The sequence below is a fragment of the Dromaius novaehollandiae genome, chromosome 15 (assembly GCF_036370855.1).
Source record: "Dromaius novaehollandiae isolate bDroNov1 chromosome 15, bDroNov1.hap1, whole genome shotgun sequence".
Taxonomy (NCBI): domain Eukaryota; kingdom Metazoa; phylum Chordata; class Aves; order Casuariiformes; family Dromaiidae; genus Dromaius; species Dromaius novaehollandiae.
This window is the reverse complement of record NC_088112.1, coordinates 5,064,920-5,084,567: the sequence shown is the minus strand read 5'-3', so window position 1 is coordinate 5,084,567 and position 19,648 is coordinate 5,064,920. Positions and strand designations below refer to the sequence as shown.

At 38.4% G+C, this 19,648-nt stretch overlaps 1 long non-coding RNA gene across 1 annotated transcript in view; it reads left to right on the top strand.

The window, feature by feature from the left end:
* The window catches only part of LOC112982221 (uncharacterized), a 134,393-nt gene that overhangs the window by 32,386 nt on the left and 82,359 nt on the right, over window positions 1-19,648 (top strand). The gene's annotated exons all lie outside the window — the stretch shown is intronic.

Here is a 19,648-nt window from a genome sequence, read left to right as displayed (position 1 = left end):
CTATAATATGATTGTGCATGTGCAAATGGCATCATACCTATCTCTTACTTTGTGTAATTGGCTAATGCTAGGTACCTGAGCCCATGAAATATAGAGATCAGCCAGAAAAAAAGATAGTGGAAAATTCTGTCACAGCTGAGGCTTTCCCAGTATTGTGTAGCCATACCAGAAGAGCTGAATACCTGGCGTTCCAGGTGTGATCTGATAGTTTATTTTAGAGGGGTACGGCTCTTTACTTTCCCTCTTTTCCTTTCTCAGGTAGAGAAAAGCTGTCAGGACTAATCCTTAGAGGTGAGTGCACTCAGCTTTCTCTGCAAGAATATTGGTCTCTGAATTGGAATTCTGAGAGGAGACAGTCTGCTAAATGTCAGCAAGGCTATGGGTTGCATCCTTTACAAGCTGTACATTATGAAAGGACTAGTAGAGTTAAACATTAATGGAATGAATCAGTGATCCATGCATTTAGAACTCCTACATTTAAACTCATGGAAATTATATAATTGCAGAGCCCAGCTGGATTAGGGAACAGTGTAGGTCAGTTACAAAAATCTAGCTCTTCTTTTTAGTCATTGCCTCTCTTTTGTAAGGTGATTCTATCTGAAAGCCTTTTTGTGTTTGCTCGATTTCACATCAAACTACCTATTAAAGGGAGAAACCTTGTAACAGTGAGAGCATCTAGTCAGGACTGTTATTTTAAATGCAGAAGTCTTAGAACAGATTCTCCCAATAAATCTGAGGAAAGCGGGACAAATTGCTGTTTAGAAAGGAAAGAAGTAGTGGTATGTTCTGATAGGCAAAATGAGCTTGCATTCCAGCTGAAGAGGTTTTAATCTGTTGAACAAACAACATCAAAAGAATGACTTGCCATTGTGTTTTCTTTTATTTTAACTGAACCTATCTGCTGCACTCCATAGCATACATGAGATAAACATTTCTGCCACCACCTTCCTGAACACTTTTCAAAATTCTGTGGTTTGTGGAGCTCTCTAAATTTCAGTATGGCTGGAATTGGTATTAAGCTTCAGTGAGCTCTTGGTCCAGGGACTGAAAGAGACTCACTATTTTTAGGATGCTATGCAATGCTACATGTCTTTGATAGTGTAGTGTTTCACAGTGTGTTATTTCATGTTCACGTGAAACAGGCTGAGGGAAAATCGATTGGTAAATCTGAGCATAGGGCCAATGAGTGTGGTAGCTCTCCACCACCCCCTGGAATACTGCTCATCACCCAAGTCACAAACACAAAGTTGTCTGTACCTTAGTGGGATTTCAGCTGATAAGGCACTAAGTACACCTCATCCAGAGATGCATATATCACCACCACAGCAGTGAGGAAGGGTTTAGCACTCATCCAGAAGAAAGTCCTGCAAACACATATTCTGCTTTGTTTTGATTCTCTCTGATTGTCACCTATCAGTAGTGACTCAGCCCAGCCAAAAATAATTTGCTGTAGGATCGAAATACACAGTGCTAAGCACAAATAATTTTGGAAGAATTGATATGATCCAAATATGAGATGCTGATTACATGAGAAATGTTGTTCACCTATCTAGACACTTTTCTTGAGGCAGGAGTGTTTCTTTGTGTTTTAGGTCAAATGTTTTCTTGGACACAAAAGCAAAACTAACAAAAATACATAACCTAGAAGCAAATCAGGCAGATATGCTGTTTATTTATTATAACTTCTATCAAATGTTATTCATTTTTATATTTCTGGTACTTACTTACACCATCACATAATAGCATAGCAAAATGGCACTTAACGAGTAAATTAAGGTGTAGGAAATCACAGGCACCTGCATAGAATTTACATCATTTAGTCAGACCCCCCAAAAATATCTGGCTTCTTCAGGTGCTCCGAAGGCACCCAGAGATGCTTCTTTTTTCATTACTATGATTGTGGGCATCATTATTTTGCGTGCACAAGGTTATTTAAAATTAATGACAACCTCATCTGTCTTACACGTGTTTTAGAAGACTTCGATGAATGCAAGCATAACGAGGGTTTTCAGCTGCCTTCTTTGACATTGTACAGTTTCAAGCAATTATTCAGCCAAGTAATATACAAATATGCATATGGCTCATGTGCAGAGCAGATGATGAAGATAAATGAAAAGATCAAATAAAAAGTCTGATCAAACAGAGCAGGTTCTAGAACTGCAGAATCCTTCTTACTGTCTTATTGTTCCTTAGCAAAGTAAACTTAGCGTATCATCTACTGTTTTGCCTGTTCTTTTGTCCTCTAAGCTGGTTGAACAGAAGACAAATGGCAGAACCCAAATTCAAGTTTCCTTTTTGTTTGGAGGGAAATATTTTCTCCCAGTTCAAACAGCTCGGAAGAAAACCAAGTTTTCCATTCACTTCCACTTCACTATTTCTTTTACTCCCTTTAGGAAAGCATTTGCCAGACCTTACTTCTCTATAACTAGGCATAAAACTGGCAGATTCAAACTAAGTAAATAATGGAGTAGATAAAAGCTAAGTGTATTTGCAAGACAAATTGTTAAAGTCTTTTGGATGATAACAGAGCACTACTTCCTCCTGTACTACAAGTCTGTCATGGTTTTCAATATCTTTCCATCAGCTGAATCAGTTGATGAGTTTATATGGTCATCTGGGACAGGGATCCACTTCATAAACTATAGGGAGTTAGATAAATACAGAATGGCTTTTTCAGTTAGTATTTATCATCCTACTTGCTCACTGAAGGAAGCTGGCAATCTGTGAATTTAAACCTCTTCCCACCTTTTCCTTCATACTTCATGCTGTGGCATGTCATGAAATTTTGCCCAATTTCTTGAATACATCATATTGCAAGTTTTTCTGTAGGTCCAAACAACATCTCTGTGGTCCATGACTGACCTATTTGAAATGCTCAGTACTCACTATTCCCATTGAGATCAATGGGAGCTAAGTGCTGGGTTTTTTTGTCAGGTTTATAGAGGGCAATGATTGGGAGCAGTAGCTGCAGAGGGAAGAGTCTTGCAATGCACCTGGGACCATGCAACTGCAGTCTGCTGCTGAAAAAATGTGTCTTCCTTCTGAGCACTCCACATCCTTCCCTGACATTGGCACCAGTTCTTGTCTAACCTCGTGACTGGCCAGAAAGTTAAAGCTGTAGAAAACTCACCTGTTCAATTGGTTTTTTTGCCAGTTTAGCTCCCCAGACCGATTCACTGTTGTGTCAATTGAGTGCCAGTGCAAGATGCAAAGGAGAAGCAAAAACATGGGATGGGGAGCCCAAAGTTAGATAAGCTCAGCTATATCTTCAAAATACACCTGAAGTGTGAATCTTCCATTAAAAAAAGCATTTAGGGACAGATAATGCCTTTCCAATGCATTTAACTTCTGCGGAGCAGGAGCCTTTTAGTAGGTGTCATATTGTTTCTTTCTGCATTTCTCCTGAGGATACCTGTAAGATCTAATTGTCAGAGACTTGAGAATACACTTCGGTCAAATTGCTCGCGTTTTTTCACTCGTGTTAAGAGTATTTTATCAGGACAGGAATGTAGCTTTTTAAGTGTTGAAATTTCCAGTTTTTGCAGGGCCCACCAACTTTATATTCTTAACATATCAGAGGTTAGCTGGTATGACCATCTTTTTCACACATTGAGTGTGAAAAAAGGTCCTTTGGTTTGAAAATAACATCAATGTTAGAAATTAGTCTTTATTTTGCAATGTACTAACATTGTAGATGAAGAAGTTGAGAAGAGTGGCCATAAAAGTGCTGTTAGAAAAATTTCTCCTCTGTAAAAAGACTTTATGATGCAATTTATCATACTGATTTCAGGAATAATTCCAGAAGGAACTCTCCTGAATTTGAGAGGGGTTTTATTTTAGAAAATGGTGATATTCAGTTATAAAAGAAAATATCATAATATGTGAACTACTATGAGTTATGTAGTGATATACCAGTGATATATAATGTTATTGCGAAAATACAATAAGAGTAATTTGAAAATTAAAATCCATTAACTAAATGTTGAAAGAATCTTCTGTAATTCTGATCTAAACATGTTCTGATAGTCAAATTCTATGAAAAATGATTTTTGTAGGAAATTTCTTCTTTTTTTCCAGTTTGATTTAAAAATTAAAATGGTCATTTAATATACATAATATTAGATGGAATGAAAATATTACCCTTTAGTGAGGCCTAACAGGGAACTTGGTGTGGCAAGGCGATTGCCTGATGACACAAAAATGAAGAAAATGTTGCAGCAGCTTCCATGAAAGCACAGTGTTTTTACTATGTAGAATTCACAGCAGAATCAGAAACAGTGGTAGTCCACCTTGTGTGAAATTATGATACATAAAGTAAACTATACAGCTGATGCCACACCTACAAAATGGTATAGAAATCTAACACATATCTTGCGCCTTAATGTCATCTTTTTCAGCTCAGTATTCTCATCCTATCATAAAGGCTATTCTACTTAAAGGCACAAAGGAAAGGAGAGATCCAACAGTCAGAAAAAACAGAAAACAGCAAAGATGGCTACAGTGAGAACCAGCTTTTCTCTAAACATCAGCCTTACCAGAATTTGATTCAGATTGCTCAGGGCAGGCCTTTCTTGGTAAGTGGATTCCAGAGCTTCTGCCAAGTTAGCTGTTTAAAAAGCATTTCTGTCAACATTATGGCTAGATTTTTTTGCAAGCCAACCAAAACTAATATTTTCTGATTTATGCAAGCTATTTCTCATGTCTCCCTTACCATATCAGATGCTATTACTCAGCTGCTTCTGTGAATCAGTGTCTGTCAAAAGCAGACTTTAAATTGCTGTATTTACAGCAGGATCTGAACAAACATGTTTAGGTTTGTTTTACTTTGTTTACTCTGTTTTTAACGTGTTTTCCACTCACAATATAATAAGGCAGAATACAGTGTTGCCCTGTCAGCAAGTAACATGTTGCCAATAAATTTTGTTCAAGTAAATTTATTTAATCAAAGCTCTTAGCTGACATTGTGCACATCACTGTGAGAATTATAGAAGACTACCTTAGTGAGCTGAAAAAGATGACATTAAGGCATATGATATATGTTAGATTTCTGTTGTTGCTGTGGCATCAGCCGTATAGTTGCGTGGGTGGATATTATCATCAGTTTAGAGATGGGGTACTTGAGACAGTCTTTGATTGTCTCGAACATCACTGTACAGTGATGGCAGAATCGGAGGTTGTACCTTAGTCTCTTCCAGCTAACTGCCTGGAGTATTCCTCATGCATTTCCTCAGAATAAATGCTAACGTTGCTGTCACTAAACCTTCAGCTTTATAAAAGGCACATGTGGTGCTATGATGTATCTCCAATAGATTTGAAGAAGTATTAAGACCAGCGATCTGGGGATACTTCATCTGGAACACAGTTATTATCTATCAACTGTGTTCAAGAAAGGACATTCAAATGGGAACAGGTAGAGAGAAGCGCTGTGATGATCAAGGAATTGGAGTGATTGTCCTAGGATAAAAGATGGAAACTTATTTAATTAGGTGAAACAGAGGCAGTTGGGATTTGAGCGCTGTCTACAAATACGTAAGGGACAAATAAAAGCTGAGGCTAACAGATAATGTTGGCACAAGAGCCAAAAGGTATAAATTGGCTATGAGTAAATTTGGGGTGGAAATTAATAGAATGTTCCTAGCCATTAGAGCAAAGAAATTCTGGAATAGTCTTCCAAGAGAAATAGTGAGAGGGAAAAATAATCTGTTTTTAATATGGAGCATAATACTTCTACAAAAGGATGATATGGTGCAGTGGCCATAAAAGGCAACTGCACTCATTTACTCATGAGATCACGTTGGAGTCTGTGTTGCTATAATCCTAAATTTCTATGTGTCATTTGAAAGCCTGAACAGAATTATTACCACTTGCAGGCAAGAATTTCATTATCACAGAACCAGGCTATTCCTTGCCCTAGAAACAGTACTGTCAAAATTTCAAACAGGTTGCTCTTAGTAGGTACTGGTTACCAAAGCAAGGACTGACAGGGAAGGCTATGCTGATGTAACTGCTACAGTGTATAGGACATGTAAATGCAAACTGCAAACCTGCATTATCTGCTGCCGCAAGTGAAGTGGGGCTATGTGGATAGCAGCAAAACAGGTGACCTAGTAATACTGCTCCTTTTTTGTGCCTTTTTTTTTTTAATTAATGTTCACAGCAACCTTACTGTCATTACAACCCGCTGTTATGGTTTGGCATTATTACTTTTTTATGTAAGGTGTTCTTGAAATACCATGCTGCCCTCTTGAGGTTGCATAACACATGGTTTAGGTTTGGGGTTTTTTAATCAGTTACAGGAAAGAAAAAGACATTTTAATGGAAATCTGTTTCTTACAGAAATAGGCAGATTAGGTGTGAGAGTTTCACTCTATCTGTGTTTTGGAAGCCCCAAAGGAGCTGGGCATGCAAATCCTTGCAAAAATCTGACTCTAAATTCCTCAGCCTTAACTCCTCCAGTGATCTAGAGGATCCTGTGCAAAAGTGTCATTGGCTGGCAGTAGAGCTTGGTAGGGTTGTTTGGTTACAAACATTGTGGTATTTTGATTTGAACACAGAAATAATCTGCAGGGATGAGAGGAGACATGTTTCTAATACTTTGGGCTGGCCAACAGTCCTGTAAGAGTTTGGTCCTGCTACTATCAATACTAGTAAGGCACAGAGTGACAGATGTGTCCTCTGCTGCAGCGATCTTGCTGCCTGATAGTTTCTTCCAACTGTGGTGTGTCATTGAAATGATTTTTTAAGAGAACTAAATGTGTTTAGGTTGGCCAAATGAGGATGTAAGTGGTTAGAACAAGTGTTGTAAAGCACGTACAAGATAAAAGCACAGAGGAGAGAGACTGTAACAGAAACTGCTTTTGATACCACTGGGAATACTGAGGTGATATTAAAAAGGGGAAAGTTACCACAGGCACCCTGTGTAATAGTCCCTTTTAAGTGAATTGCTTAAGATGAGACTAGGTGGAGAATAGTGGGAATGCTATATGGTGAAGGAGGTTGTTTAATTGCTCGTTTTCCATTTATTGCTCTTGGAATCAGTTTATAGGGCAGTGTGTTCATCAGAGACAAGTAGAATGGAATGTAACAAGAAGGAGCCACAGTGGTGTGTTCCTACACCACTATAAGGCTTGGATTTGACAGGATATGAGGAGACTTTTTAGCCATCTGTTTTCTCTCTTTCTGCTCCAGAGTGTCTGTGCCATTCCAGGGGATTCCTAGAGAAGATGAATGATAGCAGCTAGAGGCAGATGTAAAACATGCTGCGTGTGATTTCTAATGGCAGAAAGTTTGGCAGAACTCCTACTGCCATGACTAGAGCAAAGGTTTCCTTTTGTCTGTCTAGTTTTAGAATACTTGCTGCCTGTCTCTAGAGGTTCATTTCAAACCTCAGCTGTGTTAATATAAGTGGGATTCAGTGCCCGTGCAGTGTTGGGTGAAGCCTGTTTCAGTCTCGGTGCGATGTTTGGCAGACAACACTTTGTTGGCAACAAGGGTGGGAATGACTGGCAGCTGTAATAGCAATGCCAAAATGAATGCTAGTCTTTGCACTATGAACTCCCGTTCCAGCTGCTCAAGCAGGGATCACCCTGTAGTCCATCTGCCATCTGCCTGCCTTCACTAGAAACTTGTAATTTGACTTCACGTTGAACAAATATCCATAGAATGACTAGTGTTATGCACCTCAAAACCATCCCCATTACAGGAACAAGTAGTGTTACTAAGCATAGGAGAAGTACTTATTTTTAATATCATGCAAAACCGCTTTGGCTATTTGACACAGCAAAGCCAATGCCCTTCTCTGGTATCTTCTAGAATTTCTGTAAAAGAAGCACTGGTCCATGTATTAGCCCGTCTTTTGTATCCAAAATTTCCACTTTACAAGACCCAGAGTACTGTACTTCCCGATAAATATTTTCAAGTAGTCTTGTAGTCTGTCTGTAATGATTGGCATATGTAAAAAGTAAACACCAAAAGAAATAGGAAAAAGCTGAATAAAAAATTACCTAAAAGTGTTGTTAGCTGACTATGAAACAGACTTGCGTTTTCAGAGCTTGCTTGGTTGAATGAACATTTGCGTTCATTCTCAAATGATCAAATGGATATTTCCAGGTGAGGATATACCTGATAAAGCCAGCAACCATGCAAAGAAACTTCAAGAGCTTAAGAGGGTTTTATTTCAAGTACAGAATAAAGCATTTAGAAGTAATATGAGAAGCAGAACTACCGATGGAAAAAACCTGTTTCTTCTTGAAAACAAATCCTATTTAATGACTCTGTTATTCTTCACAAATGAATCTTTTCATGTGGAGTGAGCTTAACTGAGTACAATCTTTTCCCTTCCCTTACTGCAGAGTAGATATGTCTCCTTGCTCAATGCAACATTACTCTTCAGCCCCTTTCCTGCCTGATATAACATGCTTCTTCACTTGTGTTGTCCATAACTTCTTTCAGAGACCTACAAAGCCAAAATACTGGTATATGTCCTCATGACCTAGAATGTAAGTGCGCAACTGTAGTGAAACAAATACTGAATAGGGAAAACTTACCTTCAACTGCCTGCCACCTCCCTCATGACATTGCTCTCATCTGTTCCTGTTTCCTTTTTAAAGGTCTATTTACTGGAGAAAGGAGGAATAAATGAAAAGGAGAGGATACTAAAGGGATGTTAGTCCCTTTTTCTTGATGCTACTGACATCATTGTGACAGGGGAGGAGAAGATGGGACACATGGTGGGGATAAAAGGCCCCCCCTCAACCTGTAGCTAGTCACACTTGTATTGCATAAATTATAACGGGCAGTTTGTCCTTCTCAATCATGTCTGGGCTACATCTGCCTCCTTGTAAACCACAAAGTTTCTTAGAGTAGGATTTGACTTTCTGACCTGTTCCTGCAGGATTTGGCAGAAGGCCGGAGCCATATAAGTAATGGTCAACTCAACACATCTTGCTATACACTATTAAAAACATGCTCAACATGACACCTCTAAACACTGAACTTATCTCCTGCCGTTTGGTAAGTAAAAAGCAAAAAGCAAAATGTCACACACAAACCAAGAGACAAACCCTCAAAGAATCCTGGTGGGCTTCCAAACCTGAGAGCATATGACAGCACTGAGATGCTGTCACTCTCTGCTGAAGGGAAATCAATGTTTTGGAACCATTGTCTAGTATGTCATAGTCAGAAAGCAGTTGTGTAGCCTAGTTATAGCACAGCATAGAGCATGCTACTAAAGCTATTCTGCTGTGTGGCATTTGGTGCTGATCAGCATGATGGAATGGGTGTGCAGGGTAAAACTGGCTCTTTTGATATCCTGATGGGGATGACCTACTGGAAAAGTGAATCACAGTCTCCTTTTACTAGCATGGCTTTTGTTTCCGACAGCTCCCATAGGGCATACATAACTCATCTGATGTTTTAATATAGTAAGCAACGAAGCACTCCAAGCTGTTTTCCTTATGGGCCCATTTATGCACACATTTGTCAGTGGAAGAGTTTTGACCTGGAACATCACATGGCACCCTAGGCATGTACTAAGGGAGCCCATAAAGTGTACCTTGGTATGCCCTACTTAAGAACAAGATTGTGAAGAGTTATAAAGCTTAGTGTCATACAGCTTTCATCTAGCTACAGATGTAAATAGCTATAGGAGATAATTCAAATACATGGTGATGAGTGGTGCTGAATCACCTGTGCAATGTGTACCTGCCCAGGTACACACCTGTGATCTGGAGCAAATACGTCTGAACCCACAAAGTGGGGCTACAGTCAATGAGGGCATGTGGAGGAAGTGTTGGATGGAGGTGCAGGGGAACTACCTCAAGTACTAAAATGCCTCACTGTAGTCCTGCAGTTCCAGGTACACAATTTGTTTACCTCTAAGATTCAAGTAGGGAACTGTAACGGACCCTGTCTGATCCCACTCCACTGCAGCCAATCATATCATGCTCAAGCTCCATCTTAAAACTAGTACGGTTTTCACCCCTGCTATGTGTACTAGGGTGTTCAGTCCTTCATTTGAATTTCAGATACCTTCTACCTTCCAGCCTGGTAAAAGTGTTATTATGCTCGTTCATTCTTAAGCCAACTTTTTCCTTGACCTTACATAGTTTTCCTTCCACTGTGCTCTATCTAAAGGTGTGTTTCTGTCCCTTTCAACCTTTGCTGGCTAGGTTAAAGAAGCAAAGATCCTCTAGCTCATCCAACAGTTTCCCCTAGTGTTCGTTCTCCATTCATTGTCTCTGCCTTGACCCTGGGTGATGGGAACTGTCCACAGCTATGTAGTTTCCTATTATTCATGACAAGTCCTTGTCTGAAATTAAATTTAGTAAGTGGTACATAACATCACACAAATTAGACTCCCTGACACACTATTAAGGTCTCTCTCAAGCCTGGAGACTTCTTTTAATGTATGTCAGATGAGAAAAAGTTCAAAAGGGACCATGAACCACGAAGATTTATCCAAACTTAGTGGCCTCTAGGGCTGGTGAATTATCAAAAAAGAATCTTGTATTTTTAATAGAATAGTACATATCAGTTGAAACAAAAATCTTCTGTAGAAGACTAACAAAACAGGTTTTTGGAAAGGGAGAGAAGACAGGAGAGGGAGAGAATATGAGCAGAACTGGTAGGAGCCTGGTGGTAAGGGTCCATGCCTGACTGGCAATGTCTGAACAGAAGATACAAAGACCCTTGGCTCTACCTCTTCCAAAGAAGGTCTGTCCCCCCCCCCGCCCCGCCCTTTCTGTTTCATTCTAAATCAAAACAGAAACAAATGTCAGAAACATTAAAATTTCCATGAAGGACAGTTCTTTTTCTTATAGCCACATTTCCTTCTTAGTCCAGGCTGCTGGAAAACAAAATAGACATTCAGGACTCAGCCATGCCCAGAACACATCCAGAGTAATCAGTACCACTCCTTTTATGCCAATATGGTATCTACAAGAAAGTAGCCATAAGAACACAGACTGCACAAGCATATCTAAGATCTGGGGTAAACACTCAGCAGCAGATGACCTTGCCAGCTACAATACTCTACTTTTTGTAATGCAGATATATGTATCATTTACAAAAGAATAGGTTGTGACACATCCACTGTTCTGAGACAGATTTTAAGCATACTTTTGCAAACATGGCCAGAATGCATACTCTTTCTATGGGCAAGATTTCTGGGAGAACTCTGAGAAATAGAACTAGGGACATGATGAGAACTGGTAGGAAATAGGTATTTTAAAAAACATCCATCCTATAGTCTGTGTCTCAATGGAAGCCTAGTTCCTTGGAAATTTGTTCCATTCAGATAATATATGTGCAGCCAGATCATTATGTAGCCTTATAGGCAAAGGGTACTCTTGGTGGTATTTTGCATATAATCTAATTCTAGAGCAGTGCTTTTCAACTTTTCTGCAGACTGCAGTATGTTCGAGTGCAAACTTGCTTAGATATCTCACGTGCAAGAACTGTTGTAGAGCTGTTGTTGAGATTCATGCACTTTCCATACCTGCCTTAGACTCCAGAAGTTCATGAAAAGCACTGTCCTAGAGGTCCTGGTCTTTCTTTCATTAATGTCCAATTAACATTAAACAGGGATGTTGCTTGTGCATGCTTAGTCTTAATTTCTGCTGTTGGCCTGCTGACAAACATCTGACTTATGAAACCTAAGCACATGCACATATTTAAGTAGAAGCTCTGAAGTGTCTATATATGTGTGTGCCATATTCCACCCATTTTATTCTGCCAAACTATTCGTGTCTTACTTCCCTGAACTAGTGTGTTACAGCCTTAGCTATTATCAGGAAAGCTCAGGCTTTTGTATGCACTAGAAATATGCGTCAGTAAACAAAAGCAGCAGCTGTGAATTCAGCATCTATAAACTGTGCTGGTTTATATATCAGTCTTCTTTTAAAACTGAAATTATAAATAACATGTAGCTTAATGACTAGGTCCAGTTCATTTTGCCTGAAGCCACCTGACCTTGAACTCCCAACACTGTCTGACAGCAAGCTAAACAAGATTGGTCTGGGTCTGGACTCAGCTGTGAAGAAACAGGAAATGACCTTGATGATTCTGTAAGAATCCTTACTGGTGGTTCAGAGAGGACACATGATCATTCAGTAAGGACACTCTTTCTCCTGAGTTAGTACTGAACAAGATGGGAGGCAAAGATGCTGGCTAAAGTGCAGTTTCATCAAAAACTTACATATTCTGTCTTCTTCTAAATTACAGATCTCTCTTTCTGTCATTGCATTTTTTATATCCAAACCTGAGAAATTTATCAGAATATGAAATAAATGAAACATAAAGCATTATTGCATTATTAACCAGTTATAAGTTGTTTCTTTCTCAGAATTGGAGGAATGTAAACAAGGAATTTAATTTTGGGAGAGCCCAGTACATATTTTGAAGAAATCTTATATGGAAATCCCATAAGAGCACAATTTTAGTTTTCAGTACACCAAGTTCCTGTAACAGTGCGGTATGCATCTGAAGTGAAAACGTTAATGTGACTTGGTTATCTGGGCTTGTAACATGATTTGGAGGTCTTACTGATGGCAAAGTTCTCCATACACTAAACTCGAAAGGAGTCAGTACGACATTACTAGAATTTCTTTGCAACTGTTTTTATGGCTGTAAGACAGCGTATTTTACTGTAATTGCTACAGCAATCATTAGAATAATCTAATTAATAATAATGTTATACAATTTTTCATCCCAGGTTCTGTTTCTTGGCAGTGGGACTTTTTGTTCTACTTAGTTTCACTCTGCTAGTACACATTGTTTGCCTCTGAAGTGGCACAACTCTACCCTTTTCAGTTATCCAAATTAGGAGTTTAGTTCTGTCAGTTTATACATAGAGCTGGAGCTCCTACTTTTGAGATAGCTGAGACAAAAATGAGAAGATATCATGTGCATAGCAATAGAAGGTATTGTTACATTCGCCCTTAATCTGTCATGGGCATCTTCCTACTGAAGTAATGAAAGACGTTCCTAAGGACCTTAACACCATGCCTTAAGCACAAGCAAAAGGTAGGGAGAACCCAAAACAATCTACACAGTCCAAAAAATTTTTGTCTTGGAAAGGAGTTTCTGTCTATGGAGATAATTAGAGAAGTGGCTGAGAAGGTCTTGAATGGAGAACTTGTCATATGGCTTCTTATTCATTCTTGCCACACTGAGGCATGAGAGGAGTAGTTGTAAATTTCCATAGAATATTCTGGACATATATAATCCGTTATATATAATGCCAAGAAAGTCTGTAATATATAATGCTGAGAAATTTGAGGTATAGCTTTACTCTGAAAATGAGCGCAAATGGCACTTCCTTATTAATCAGATCTTCATACTGTACCTATTCAGTTAGAGCTTCATACTTTGGAAGACGAAAAAGGATTAAAGAAACATTTACTCCTAACATTAGTCCCATTGAGCCAACTCAGAATTAGGGAGCTAGATTCTTTTTCCATTCCATCAGCTGTGTTTTTTACGAGGTTCTAGATGGTGACAAGCAGGCAAAGAACCTCTCATTGGCACACAGATGATGTAGGAGTCACTACAGCCTGCAAATCTCTCTTGGTGTTGCTAGTGTCATGGTTAGAAAGAACACATTTCAACTGACAGTTTGCAAGACAAGAGTCTAGGGGGAAAAATTGTGCATGACATTTAAGCACATTACAGACATTCTTTAAGATAGAAAATGCACTGAGTGTAAAAAGAGAAGTACTAACAAACTTGACACCTTTTCAGAACCTTGAAGAAATATATTATATAGGCTGTGTATTTTTTTCTCTTCCCTTCTAATTGCCTCTATACAGTTTTTCTTCTGTGATTACGGGTCAGCCTCTACTCAGGTCTCCAGGAGGTCATGTGGTGGTCCTTAACTAAACAAGGACAGACAGCTATCTAATCACAATTTTAAGTAAGCATTTGCAGTCATATAGATAATATGATCAGCCATGCCTTTTGGCATATTCAGTATTTGGACAACATAACACTGTTTAAATAAAGATCAGATTATCAGTTAAAAGCTTTCTGCAGTATAAAGTTGTTCAAGCTCCATTAGAGGTAAGAATTAAAGTTTTAAATTTAGGAAAATGTTGTTAGAGCATGAGGGATTTCTCTTTAAGCGTGTTTTAAATATGAGATCATGGTGAAACATCGTCTGTATGTGACCTTCTGAAGGCCATGGAAAGAAAAGACTCCTAGGTTGTTTTGGTAACAAGCATATCACCGACAATGGCAAAACAGGACCAACTGAACTTATAAACATTACATCAGATCTGTTGCTAGAGATAACATGTTTGCTAAACTTCTCAAAATGAGCCGATACCACAAGTCATCTCCTTGTGAGCAGCAGCAGGACTATTTCCTGCTACGACTGGGTAGTGGAGTGGTATACCATTGCTCGCTCAAAATATTGATCTTATGAAGTGCAGCTATCTTTATTTTGTGTAAATAAGAACAAGCGTTCTCTTCTTGAAGGACAAAAAGGTTGCTAGTGGATGCAAATAATGGAAAATACCTGTATGCTAAAGACATTTGAAATTAATCTATTTTTAAGGAAATTTTATCAGTAGGTTGATAGGTGCAAAATTTATACCTTTCAATGTTTTCAAACAACATAATATGTATACTTTGAATTCAGCAAAATTGGGCTTTGATATTTAAATAGTTTCTGTTATCATGCTATAGTATATATCTTCCTAAGTTTTGGAAACTTAAAAATTAATGGACTTAGTACTCCATAAAATAGGATACAAGCTTGTTTGGGTTTTGTAGTTCATTGTCCTCCCAGAGATCATGAAGTTTTGGAGGGTGGTCTAGAGAAAACAATGCAAAGAGTCCGCTTGGGAGGGATAGAAGAAAAGTGGAGAAAAAAGTTTATAAAATTAAGTCACAACACTTGCCTGCACTTCCAGGAAGAAGTAGCTTGAAAATTTGGAAGTATTAAAAGCATTTCTTAGATCTTCGGGCTAATTTTAAGTGGACTGTAAAGCCAGAAGGTACTGTTACGTGCCTGTCAGGACTAATAATGAGTCTGCAGGAACTAACACAGTTCATCAAATAAAACAAGAAGAATGTTGCAAAAGCGGTTCCAGTCGCTGAACAGAAAAGCATGGATATTTGTTATAAAGAAAAATGCTTCCTATTCTATGCTGTTGATAGCAATAGAAGCACACAACTGAAGTGCTCATTATTTGCTTTAATTTGTTTAAAATAGACTTGCATGACAACCTTTTGCACAAAAGCAACTGAGCTTCTCAAGCACAGATTCACTGAGGGGGTCCCTGATAACAAGCTGTATTGCTGCAGAGCCTCAGTTTGACAATGCCGCTGCATATGTTAGCAGAGAGACTCACAGAAGAAGCACTGGCTTGAGGATAATTATTAGAGGGTAACTAATACATGTCACACTTAACAGATCTTGCCATTTTATAGTTTATGTTTATACTGCATCCCACAGACTGTGCTGAGATACCTGAGCCAGCTTTGGATAAACTTACTTGGGCCCTGGAAATTACTGAGAGAATAGGGACTAATTTACTTTGCTGAGACGCAAGATAAAATTAGCCCACTATGTTTTCTGTGCTCTGTGGCTAGATTATATCCATTACATCAGCTAACTTCTTTAGAACTACCTCAGAGACCTCTGCATTAACACAAGTGTCACTTTACACGTGCCCTTGACTCAGTCTTGCTTGTCTTCCCTTCCATTTCAGAATTCAAAGCAACAGTGCAATAGTCTTGCAGCAAATCCACAGGGTAAAAAGGCATTGGTATTGTGTGAGGCACAAAGAAATTAAATATTTGTGCATTGTTATATAAAAAAATCATTACTGGACCTGCAAAAAAGGACATTCTTCTTTTCATAAGTTTCCTCCAGAGGACTCTCTGTCCACAAATGAGTAAAAATGATCACAAAGGCAGTTGTGTGTGTTTCACCATTGTTCAGTGCACCAGGGTTCAGTTTCCACATTGTGCTCATGGTGAATGCATTCTGTTAGACTCTTGCTTACAGCTACAAATGGTAACTTGAATTTGTCAGTTCTTATAAATATCTGTTTTCTTTATTTATGGAGCAACTTTGTGTTCATAAGAGACATAATATTTGCATTCCAAAGCCTATCATATCATACTGCATTTTTCTGCTCCCAAATTTGCATTTAATTCAGGCTTTGAATTATACTCAGCCTGATTTTTCCAATATATATGATGAGACCGGATATAAACAATACTGCATGTAATAAAAATATGAGAGAGAGAATGCTAAATTGCAAAGCCATCAGTGGAAGCAAGACTAGCAATTTTGGGTGACTTCATTTTGGAAAGAGAGCATGTTTGAAAGGCCTGATTTAAAGAAAATGTCGCTGAATTTTCCCACAGTGATGAAAAGATCTGTTATCATTGCTTACTAATCAGGCTAAGTCTGAAAATGATCACACTCTAAATTTACAGAGCTGGTATCAGTCTCCTTGCTGAATTGAAAGGAAAACTAAAATCTTACATTCTCAGAAATTTCAGGGGTTTTTTTTCATTTCCTCCACTAAGATAACAAGTCCTAGAACTTATGTTCAGTATTTTCATAAAACACCCCCCACATTAACACAGCTCTAATAAACTCTAGAAACTGCTTTCTGCACTGCTTAGAAATAAAGATTTTTGCTCATTTGCTAAATAAACTTCATAGAGTAGGAAGAGGAAGAATAAATCTTTAAAAATTATCTAGAAATTGATTCTGTGATTTGGTGAAAAATGTGATTGAAGAGGAAAAAATAAATGAGCTTATAAAGTATTCTTAAGCAAAAGGATGTCTTTTTAAGAACAAATTAAGTAACTTGAGGATACTAATCATACAGAAGCAGATGTGGATCCATATTTCTGTAAATAATCGTTAACTTATCATTTCTGGCTACGTGGCTCAAGATTGAAGCAAATTACCAGCTACCTGTTTTATGCATCAGTAACATGTAAAAGTAAGTAAAACAACTTCACTACACACATGTCTACATGCATTAGAAAACATTTATTACCTAGAGTACAAAATGTTTGTCACCTTTCCTATCAAAAGAGGCAGCTAAAAGTAAATGTTTACTAATTATTTCTGATTCTACCCCCTCCCCCCCGATGCCACTGCTATCATCTTGCATGCCACAGTGGGCTTGCTAAATCCCAGAATTACAAGTAATGGCAAAATTATTTTCTTGCCCCTCCCTTCCCATCCCGCCCGTGATTATCTAGTAGATTTAAAGCAGTAATTTTACTGAAGCATCTTAAGATTCCTTTGCATTAGGAATATTCACCTTTGGAAATTATCTGTATTAAATAATTCAATCCAAAGATCACTTAAAAATAACCTTCCTGACTTGTACCCCAAATACATATCCACAATTCTCATTGAAATAACTTTCCATAGATTCAGCCAATAATCCATAAGCGAAATGACATATGATCACCTGGGTCATTGCATGATGCTATCCCAAGAAACAGGGCTTGCTCAAAGTGAGCTTAGTGGATCTCTGCTCTGGGATTTATAAAATGCAATAAAAATTGACAAAAAACACAAATGCAAATATATTTTAAAATATAATATTAGCATTGTCAACATGAAAGACTTTATTTACTGCCCAGAAAAGAAAATATTCAGAATAGTGTCATTTGTTTCGGGGAATGCACAAAAAAGTTTCAACAACTAACACACAGTGTTTCTTTGCAAAATAGCCCTTCGCATGATGCTGAAGCTGAAATGGTTTTTGCCCACTGGTATCTACATTCTTGTAAAGGAAGGTCACAAGCCTCTATTATTACTACTCCTTTTGGATTACCTGTCTTTGTCTTTACACAAGTCAAACAATAAATAAAGGCAGTCTGTTAATATAGACTAGAGGTTAAACTGTTATTGATTGTCACATTTTATGGAGATACTCAGTAGAGACTGTTACTGACCTTTTCAGGATTTCTTTGCCTACCAGATAAGAGTCATTTATTTGTCACAGACAATGCATGTGCAGTGAGAAAGAAATCGGACTCTTCCCTAAAGAGGTACAGGCTTATACAGGAAAAATGAGGTACAATGAGCTGAAGCTCCTGATTAGGAACAGTTACTGAGTGAAAGTGCATCACAGATGCATGTCATGTTATGGCTGTAAGCATACTAGATGAGGAAATCGCTGAGAAATAACAGAGTTCCTCCTGCAATTTTTGAAGTCCTCTTTTAAATGTAGTCTTCTGACTGGGCAGCTGGTTTGGATTCAGTTGAGCATAAGGAAAGCAAATAGCATGTTTTCATTTTTTGAAGTTTATGCAGTAATTAGAGCTATATAAATAAGCAAAAAAAACCCCATTCTAAATAGCTGAATACAAATCATCAACAGCTGGCCAATCTAATGTGCCTTAATCACGTTAACAGCATGCCCTTGCACTGGTTTGTGACAGTATTTCTGCAGCCTACCCTAAATCAGAACCCACCTCAGAAGTGGGTCTATATGTGTTGCTATGATCTTGACACCATGGAAGCACTCACTGACTGCACACAGCATGGAAGCTTCTTGTTAGAATGAACAGAAACTTCTGATTTGAACATCCTGCATTTTGAAGAGGTTAGAAATCCAGACTAAGCCTCCTGTGATGCTAAAAATGATGAGGAGGGGGAAAAAAAGGGAAGACTTCATAAAACTGTAATTCTCTTTTATATAGAACAGCAACTGTTTTCAGCTTCCTCACTTACTCTGTCTTCCAGGCCCAGGCTTGGCCAAATTCCGACCGTTTTAAAAGCTTTAAAAACCGCTTCCTTCTGTAGCCCTTCTGGACTGCCTGATTGTCACTTCATCTGAGACCACACCACAATATTACAAACAGAAGTAAATAAACCATGATGCCTCTTTGAAGAAGAAATGATATCCATCCAGGACATGGCCTTCTCTCTTAGCCTACTTTGCTCTTCCAAGGGTGTGAAGGAAATGCTCAGAGGAAGCAGCAAGGAAGTCTCCCAGGTGGCTGGCAGCTACTGGTAGTATGGCCCTCCATAAAAGCAAAAGGAAGTAGGGAAGGGAGTGCTCTAGAGCAAAGTATTAGGTAGACTGGGAGCGGTGAACAAAGAAACTGTCTAACATTGCTTCTGCATTATGTCTTTGCAAAGGAGTGCATGACTCCATCTTGCACTTGTCTTCCAGAACAAAACGATCTGCAGGGCCCTGGCTGGCTGCTCAGACTGACAGAGGTAACAAAACCATCATTTCCGTTATTGCACCTTCACTGTTTCAAAAGCAAAAATGGTTAGAAAGATTAAAATTTTTGAAATACTTCAGTTAGCAATTTAGGGTTCATTTCCCTATTGCTGCATGGGTAAGTAGCTCTGATGTCTGCTGACTTCAGCTACTGGAGAAGCACTCTGATTAGTTTATTGGCAGCCCACTGGTTCAGATTTTTTCTCATTTTTAGACTTCCCAAAGCAGGATCTGCTGAATACTTCCTCATTTGTTTCTGCTTAACATACAGTGGATTTATTATTTCCTTGCATATCACACTTATACTTTGAATTGAATTCTGTCTCCAAACAGCCTCTAATGTTCCCCAAAATTTTTTACAGTAGATTCTTTGATTTTCCTCTGTTCCCCTCTGAAGTATCTGAGTATTTGTGAATTATCTCCATCTCAAA